General features: G+C 39.9%; 1 long non-coding RNA gene across 1 annotated transcript; it reads left to right on the top strand.

The window, feature by feature from the left end:
- Nucleotides 1-904: 904 nt before the first annotated feature.
- LOC125690988 (uncharacterized) lies at nt 905-5,719 on the top strand. The gene is made up of 3 exons (XR_007375865.1): nt 905-939; nt 2,817-2,876; nt 5,679-5,719. It is a non-coding gene; the product is annotated as an uncharacterized LOC125690988 (long non-coding RNA).
- Nucleotides 5,720-9,846: the final 4,127 nt, after the last annotated feature.

The following is a 9,846-nucleotide window of genomic DNA, read 5'->3' as shown; positions in this document are numbered from 1 at the left end:
CTTTGTGAACAACCCCTAGTAAAGGAACAAAACAGACTTTAAAGCTTACTTAACTTCCTATATCAAGTGCCCTTCAGGTCCCACATATGAAGTGAACAGGTAAATCGCTATGACAGAGTCATTTTTAAGGGGCACTTTTTATGTATTCACTTTTGCACAATTTTCTCCTTGTCGTCTTTTGGAAAGCCCAGTACTCATCATTAGAGTTTTTTGGTCTTTTGTTTATCCAGAGATAAAAACAAATACTTTCTGCATGCATCCTCATCTTGTATAACTTATGCAGTTTTTTTTTTAATATGCCTTTCTTTAATTAAAAAAGCAGTAAGTGAAATATTATTAAAATAATCACCCAGTCTTATCTGCTGCTACAGTAGCTTTATTGTGTTTGCCCAGATGCACGCTCTTAACAGAAATCTTCTTAAAATGTAAGCTGGGACTATACTTTAATTCCATTAGTCACTTGCTACATTTTATTGCAAGAAGTCTGAACTAAATTTGCTGAACTACAGAGAAGCAGGTAGGTAAGCCATGATAGCCATAGAAGAATGAGACCCAGAAAACTTGTCTGTCCTGGTATTTCTGCACTCTGTCTCTGTGGCAAACTACATGAGCCTTTCTCCTTTATTTCAACCATCTTCAAACTGTTCATTCAAACTGATGTTTTGCTTTGCTACTCACATGATGTTAAATATACTATGAGGGCTGCTCCAAAAGTAATGCCTCTGTATGCTGAGTCACGGCCTGAACCTCTGATTGATCACCTGAGGCGAGCCATGAGTCAGCCAGAGGAGCACAGGTGAAGGCAATTCAGCTGTGCTGCCGGAAGGGCTGAAGCCTGGCTCCATCCCTCCTAGACCTATTTAAGAGCTGGCTACCAGTGGGGAAGGATCTCTGCTGGAGATCCCTCCTTCTGGTGTTTTGTGGTGAGCCCAACTAAAGGTTAGCCTTCCATTTATTCTCTTTTGTTATCATAATCTACTTCGCCTAACTCTCCTGTTTATTTTGTGATTGTAACATCTTAATATCCATTGATTATACAGCCTCCAATTTTGATACATTGCCCCATGATGTCAGGCAGATGTTGATGGTATGGCTGTAAAGGTTGAACCCTCCCACCAATATCCCATTCCATGTTTCTGCTGTGTGACAGATGGCAGCAGAGGGGCAGTCTGAAAGAATGGCTTCTGACATGGAAGTGCTTATGAAGCAAAGGGGTGAAATTGGATTCCTCCATGTGGAAAAAATGGCACCCACTGACAATCATTGATGCTTGCTGAACGTTTCTGGAGACCCAACGGTGGATGTGAGCACAGTGAGGTGGTGGGTGGTGTGTTTCAGCAGTGGCAACAGAGGCAGTCACCTCCACTGGTGCAGATTTTCATGAGTGTGGCATGCAGGCTTTTACTGCTCACTGGTGAAAATGAAGAGCTAGTGGCAGTGACTGTGTTGAAAAGTAGTGTTCTGCAGCTGAGAATTTGATGTATCAATCAGTGTTATTGTGCTCTTAGTGTATAATTTCCATGAAAATAAATAGGAGGCATTACATTCAGAGTGATGCATATAGAAAAAACTCCCTCTTAAGAATCTTCGCAAGAAAGCAAAATTGTGGCAAGTTGGGGAATTAAAGAATTATGAATCTTCTGAATTCTAATTTTACCGTGAAATTCCAGAATCATTAAATGGATCAAAGTAGGATCTACAATGTGCCATTATCTGTGCTGTATTGTATATTGACCAGCTTGAAGAAAATATGACACTTTAAACATCAGTGCTATCCTGCTGAAGTGCAGACCCTTTGTAACCACCACTGGCTGAAGTTAGGGAAGTAATCCATCTTTATCCATTCCTTTTTTTTTCTTTTTTTCTTTTTTTTTTTTTTAGTGAAAGGAGGAACTATGAAATGAAAAATCCTTTGTAGGAAATAGAAGTACTGGCTGTGGAAACTTGAAGGGCTGATGCATCAGTACTGAAGTGCAAAGCAAACAAGAGCATGAAAGGAATTTATTTTAATAGTAGGGACTTAAAATCAGCCAGCAACTGGGTGCAAATTCACTTTGAATGGAAAAAGATGGAGGCTCAATGGTCCCAACAGAAAGTTATGATGAAAAAGGGGATTAAAGAATAGCCTGAATCAAAGGTCTTTTGAGAGTGACATAAAATTGAGGCAGCAAATGCATGTTGAGTTTATTGCTGTATCCAGATCTGAATTCTTCATGTTATGTAAGAACTTAATAATTGGTTTTAAGATCTTATATAAAGTACATGTGTGCATCATGCCTTTGAAGGGTTAAATTAGAAATGTTGAGTGCCTGCTGAGTATGCATTACAGGGAAGAATGTAATTAAGATACTGGGGAAGTAAAACTGTCTGGAAGAGCCAAAGCAGCCAAAGCCAAGGTCTTAATTTTTGTGTTAAGCAATAACAAAATTGCATGATGGAAATATGATGCAAAGGAAAAAGGGAATCTTTACAACGTAATAACCCAGTATACATGAAGCCTAAATCAATATTCTCATATCCAGCTACTCTGTCAGGTTTTACATATATGAGAAAAGCATAAATCCTCAATCTAGAAGGTTCAAAGAGGAACGTTTCAGCAGAACAAGTAAACGCTTGCTGTAGAAAACTTGGTTTGTATATAACAAGTCACCTTTATTTTGCTCCATGTTGTGTCGGTTATTCTGATCAGCAGTTTCTCTTTTCTTCAAATAATGGTGTAAAAAAATGATAAATTAGAAAGATCACTTGCAGCAAGCCCCAAATCCTTCCTGTTTATATGGCTGTAACTGTAAAAGAATAAATTATTATTTCTCCAGTGAAAGAACAAACTGCAAAACATGAGGAAGAGGAGATGGAGAAGACTACAACTATGTAAGGTAGGATCTTCCAGTAAAATAATCATTTGTCCAGAAGAATCAGCTGCTCTCAAACCATTCATCTCAGAATGCCTAAAATCGAGTAAAGCAGAAACATCATTTGGGTATTTTCAAGCAAGATTTTCCAGATTCTTGTTTCCGAAGCCCTGTATAGAATGAAGTTTGAATGAAGCAGAAAAGCAATATGTGATTTGGCAGAACACCAGAAGTACCAACTGAATCCATCAAAATACTTTTAGCACACTTGAAATGGTGAAGTGAGTTTATTTTAGCTCAGTGCTTTGCATCCTATTGCCAAAATGTTTTTGATCTGGAACAAAATGCTCTATTGTGAGATTTACTGTGGCCACAAATCTATTCAGCTAATAGCTTTTCTCCCCTGCATTGCTTACTCAGTGTAGAACCAGATAGTGGCCACTGCCCCAGTACATCCCCATATGCAGAAATGTCTGCTTGAAGGGAACCAGTGCTTTAATTTAAAAAAAAAGTTCCTTTCAGTTGTCTTAACTTGTCCCAGTTTGCTGAAGCTCAAGAGCTGCTGATATTCCAGCCAATGTTGTCTAAGGGGTGAGAGTTTGAAGCGCAACACCGAAACACTATGTTGAATAACTGCAACCCATTCCCATAAATTCTTTACCCTTCTGATTCTCAGCAGAGTAAGTAACCCAGGTGGGGCTCCAGGCAGCCATAGCTGACCCCTCACATCACTTGAAAACAGACATGACTGTAGTGCCCGTGGTCCCTCAGGTGCTTCAAAACACGAGCAGAGAGCTGTAGATCATAGAATCATAGAATGATAGAATTTCTCAGGTTGGAAAAAACCTTAACGATCGTCCAACCATAATCTAACTGTACTACCCTAACAACCCTCTGCTAAATCATGTCACTGAGCACCACATCCAAACAGATTTTAAACACATCCAGGGATGGTGACTCAAGTCTTGGGAAAAAAAAATTATTAATTATTTGCTACGTATTGTTTTGGTAAATTCTTCTTTCAGAGGGATAAGTACACTTGTCATCTCAAAAGTCATTGTGATACAGTCTGAACTTCCAGATTTTTATCATAAATTGGTAAAAGAGGCACTTCCATCTTGTGCAACACTAGGCACACTGACAGTGATTAAAATTGCAGGTAATGACAATAATGATGGTACAGCTATGTGAAGACAAGTCAGTTCTACCAGAGAGGAGTCAGTAAAGCAGGAAAAAGAAAGCTGATATTTGAATGTATTAAATTCATTCAGACTTAATAGATTCAAAAAGATGCAGCCTTGTACTGTACTCAGACAGCTACCAACTCAGATGGAGATGGACTGCCACGTGCAATCAGCTACAGTGGGATCAGACACAACAACCTAACTTTTCTTTTTTCTCTGCCTTTTCCTCAGCATTTGCAAAACTTTCCTGAATCACCAAGATCTGCTGTTCTTTCCCTAGATCAAGTTTGTCAGAATTTCAGTCATTCATGCTTTGCCTAACAGTTACTTTGAGCAATTGCTGTTCAGTTGCTGTTTCATATGGATAGGTGAATCTCATGGAGTTCAAGACTTTAAAAGATCTATTGATCCAGGGGCTACACTCAGTATGTACTTAATACTTTCACTGACTTCACTAGTCTCTACTGTTTTCTTCAGTTTCACAAATGAATTCTATAAGTGGGATCTTTTACCAACAACAGAAGCATGTCCAGTCTGTATGATCTACAAATTTTTAGGCAGACAAAGAGCATTTGCAATTTTCTTTAGCTCCATTATAGGCTGTGATCCTGCAGCGGATTCACTCACATGGAGAATCATGAAACTCGGTATATTTTCTATGGACATGAGCACATGCTCTCAAACCACACTTCTTATAGGGGAAAAATTGAAGCAGGAGTGGCAATGCCACTGTAAGCAACATGTTAGCTGCACAGCAGAAACAAGTTAATTGGTTAAAACCCATTTTGCAGCCATTTAAAGTCGCTTCTTATTTTCAAGAACACATATATTCAAGACTTTGAACCTTGGAATGTCTTTACTTATTCTGTATGCCATACTGCCTTCACGATCATCCATTTCCTAGTAATAATTTGTAAGACCAATTTAAAATCAGAGTCAAAGATCACCTAGTTCCAACCCCCTGTGGTGCACGAGGTTTCCAACCACTAGATCAGACTCTCCAGTAACCCATCAAGCCTGGACTTATTATCAATTTAGTATCAACATTTTTCTTTTTTCCTGATTCAGACTAAAAAAATGCCACAAGCATTGGTGTTCAACATGAGGCTGAGTCAGAGTTTTGAGTGTTTGAGTTTTATGGAGTTTTGAAGTGGTTTTGGTTGCCCTGAGAACATCTGGCTTTGCTTTCTAAGCTAAGTGTGAAAGAGCCCTGATGAATGGCCTTAACTAGTAACAGGCAGTGGGGTGATACCAAATCAGACCCATCCAAACTAGCATTTTGTCTTTCCTCTTGAATGTGAGCCCTTAGGTTGATAATGGTTACATTTAAGAAGATGCTTCTACTGACAATTGCTGTAAGATTTATAAAGCTCTGCTATTGTGTCCTATACTGCAGGAACAGACAGATTAAAGCTGAAGCTAGAAATTTGCTAATTAAAATAAGCAATTGGTGACCATAAAGAAAAAGAATTGATCCCCCACCTTACTTCCTTATTGTCAGTAAAGGACAGTAAGCAAGAAGAGACAATTACTCTTTTCTGAACTACAGAAGAAAATGAATGTGCAGAGCAGTTGCATTGGATGGCTCTATCAACCGTCTTTACTAGCAAGAGGAAAGATAATACCTTTAATATTTTGCCAGGAGATGCCAGCCCTGGGGTATATTGTAAAGGCTAATCAGCCAGTGTGACAAGCAGTTGAGATGCTAAATCAGCTAAGAAGGTACTTATTATTTTTAAGTATAATCTTAGTAACACATTTTTTATTTCCTCTATTTGTAGATTTGTTCTATTATTACATGTGTATTATTTGCAATCTAACTGTAGGTTTTTACCCTTAAATCTTTTCTAAGGATTTAAGAGTCTGACAAACTACAAAGCATCCCAGATCTTTATGCCTGAAGTCAGAGAGCAGAAATACTCTTTGTTGTGCCCGGCATCCCAATACCTTTATCTCTGGTATCCAAGGAGCATCAGAGTGCTGAATGCCTGAGCCAAGCCAAAAAATGATAATTCAAGGGGCGTATGAAAGAATCATCTCCAACAGCATGTAGAAGGTGTTTCCTGCCTTTAGCAGAATATTTGGGGACCTGTCTAAAGTTCAGGATCCTCAAGTGATCATACAGCATAATGCTATGAGTTGTGGTATGTAGCTACTTCCTTAAAAATAGCTGCAAAGCATTTTGGTTTTAATACTGTATTGCTAACTGATAGCTTTGAACAACTTTTTTAAAAAGCAGTACTGCTATTGCCACCCATATGTGACAAAGGAGCAGGTGGAACTGTTTGTAATCTGAGGGCCCTTTATTCCTTCATTTCTAGTAATTGCTGTAAATCACAATAATTACAATAATGTACATTCAAGATTTCTTCCCTACTGAGATTTAATTTCTTGTTTTTACACATCCATGCTTATCATGAGCTCTTTACATTTCCTCACTAGCAATAGTTGGACGCAGTATAAGAACCTCTGCTGACACAAGCCATGTGAAATCACATCCTACAGCTCCCTTACACATCTGTGTGCAGGAAATACGTGGCAGTGTGCTGTGAGAGAGTACCAGGCAGCCTCACGTTTTTTCTTCCATTCATCTGTCTAAGTTATCTCATTGTGGTATCTCAGCATCCTGAAATATGTGCCTCTATAGAATCAGAATCACAAGGTTGGAAACGACCTGCAAGATCATCTAGTCCAACCGTCTCCTCATCACCATTGCCACCACTAGCACTAAAAGTCTCTATGCCTTTTGGCTCTTTCTTTGATGCTACTGATGAAGTATCTTTCTTGTGTGTGCGTAGAAAAAAAAGACAAGAGGAGAGAGGATGGGAATTCAGAGGTGCAGCACAGCTGCGTGCTTGTGTCTTTATAGTGAAAGCAGAAGAGTAAACTTTAAGACATAATGAAGAGCAAGTATGAGAACCAGTACCTATGTACAGACTCAGGCAACTTGAGTTGGGGGGGTCAAGCACAATTCTTCTTAAATAACCTAATTCCATCCATACAAAAAACAAATCAAAAACATTCTTTACCTGAGCTTTGCTAATGCATTTTTATCTGTATGTTTTAGTCTTAATAAGCAACATTCAATAAATATTAGGTTCTTTTGTTGCAAAGAAGATGTACAGAGATATAGACTTACGAAGACCATATTTCGTGTTAGCTCCCAGGAAGCAGCCTCCCCTGGTTCCTGCTAAAGCAGTAGAAAAGAAGGGGTGAGGTTAGTGACTCTCAAGCAAGTGGGTTTTGCTGGTTAACTTGCTAGCAAAAAGTCACAGTGTACATCAGCAGGATTACACACAGAAGGACAAAAGGAAAAGAAAGCTCACGCCAGATGATTGGAGGGGTCTACCAAGGAGAGAAATGGAAGAGAAATAATTGCTAGGAAGTTTTCTTAGTGTGCTTCTAACTTAGGCGCATGCATAAAGCTACTGAAGAGAAAGATGACAACCAATAATAATGCTTTGCTATAAAGGCAGGTCTAGGTCAGGGCCACATTCATGCTGGTCGGATCTGATTGACTGTGACAAACAGTGCTGAGTAATTGCTCTAATCACTCCGGTAGGCTTTGTACCTTGGCCCAGCAGAAGAATGATGCAATAACTGGCTTCAGAAGCCCGTCGCGCCCGCAACCTGACATCTCTGACAGCAGCGCATTCGTTTTAATGGGAGGGTTATTTGGAGTTGCTGCTGTTCAACAGGGGAGAGCCCAATGAGTAGTCCTAAGTTGGCCACAGATAAGGGCCTCATTAAAGTGCTCAGGAGTACTCATTTGCAGGTTGACTTGCTGTGATGATCAGTTGGTGGAAAACTATAACAAGAAGCACAAAAACATGTCATAGAGCATCGGATGCAGGTTTGTGCTCCTCTAGAATAGCAAACAATTAGGGTGGTGTGTCATCAAAACTTTCATGTCAACAAAGCAACACATTCGCTTTAAATGAGACAAAGTCAAATCTACTTAAAGGAAACTGAAACTGGAGCATTCCTCCAGAGTGCATGCCACTTCCCAATGCCAGACTGCTTTACAAGAGCTTTGCTGAAAGGCTCTGTGGGAAATGTGCATGTCTCCCCACTCTTCCTTGCCTTTTTCCCCCCTTGATATTTACATACTCTGCTCAGAGCAACAAAGTTACGTGAAATCTGTTCTCCCCCTTCTCCCCTCAAAAGCAGAACAAGCAGCTGGCAGTACTTCCACCCTTTCCACCACAAGATGCCTTCAGAATGACATCGTGCAGTTTGCCTAGTTGTAAAGGAGAGCTACGCTTCTGAAGCTTTCCAGCCACCCCACTCTCCTAGCTATTCACTGCCTCTGGAAGCACAGTGTGCTTAGGGCACTCCACAACTCAGCAAGGCTGATGCACATATTAGGTGCCCAAGTTGAACTTGAGTGTCTGGTATGCTGACTGCAACAAGACACATCTGTCTCACAAACAGTGTGCACTCCATGATTCCACTGCCCACTCTCTCAGCATCAAAAGCAAACGCTGCTCGCTGGGATGCACTCCCAAGTATTTCATCTGTAAACACTAAGTGAATTGTCATTGAAATATAGAGCATAGCCTTCTATTACAAGAGCTAAAATGTTTAACACATGGGTGAGTCCCCTCTGGGGGACTAACACTTGGCAGGGCTGGCCTCCCTTAATAACATGATGCTCTCCAATGGAATGACTACAATAGATAATACTAAGTGGACGCTAGCAAGAGGCTTGCTGGCAAACACTTTATTTTCACTTACTTCTGTACATGTGTCTGTAAGGAGATCAGGCTACTTGACATTCAGAAAATAGCTGGAGCTGCAAATTCAGCTTCACTCATTTGCACACAAAAAAAGTCCTCATTTTCTTTTAAACGTTCATCTCTCCATAACAGGGGAAATCCAGAGCTGCCCTTTAGGGCAAGTTGATAGTTGGCTTTATATCACCTAACTGCTGCCAAGCAGTGTGAACTGGGATTCTACTTTATATTTAAAATGGATTTTGCCTTCATTTTTTTCTTGATTTAGGTTCTCCACATTTTACATGTGTGTATGTGTGCGTGTGCACATGTTAATGTGTGAATGAGAGAAAAGAGGGAGCCTCAGAGCACATGAATGATGAACACCTGTCAGTTGAAGGAGTGTTGAGCCTGCCTCATCGATGACTAGAGCACAGGTGGGATGTTCTTGGGAAGGCAGCCTGTTTGCCTCCCCTCAAATGTTTTATCTAGGAAAGGTGAATCAAAGAGATGTTTTCCAGCAATGCTGAAAATACCTCTTTGAAGTACTTTTGGTCAGGACTTTTCCAGAGAGGAGGATAAAGAAGTAAATTCTTCAAAGGTGCAGAGCCCAGCAGAAACGGGATATTGTGGAGGAGAATGGGAAGAATTTTGGTAAAATGGAAAGCAAGAGAAAAGGTATTTAAAAGCTTTTTATTTCAGAAATGATTTTTGCCTAGTTCGCATGTGCACCATAACCCATTTAAGGAAGTATGGCAGTTTGATCATAAGATTTAAGAAAGAAGACATGAATTTGCTGAGAAGGCAGCACAGGCAGCACTTGAGAGTCACATAAAGGTCTGCAGTGTTTGCTGATGATTTGTTCATGGCTTTCTTAAATGTCTTCATTAAGTTGGAAGGCTCTTCACAAAAAATGGAGCCTGTTGACATAGTATGCTCATAACGTGGCTTAGTGTGAGAGTCCTCAGGCCACTAAAGCTTCTCCTAAACTAACTATCACAACATTACTATCTTTGTATCCATCTCCTCTTAATTTTATTTAGAGTGAGATGAGGGAATATTTGGGATATTGGGAAAATTAAAAGATATATGCAA

The sequence above is a fragment of the Lagopus muta genome, chromosome 3, assembly GCF_023343835.1.
Source record: "Lagopus muta isolate bLagMut1 chromosome 3, bLagMut1 primary, whole genome shotgun sequence".
NCBI classification, from domain to species: Eukaryota; Metazoa; Chordata; class Aves; order Galliformes; family Phasianidae; genus Lagopus; species Lagopus muta.
Note: the sequence above shows the minus strand (reverse complement) of the source record. Positions and strands in the feature narration are given on the sequence as shown.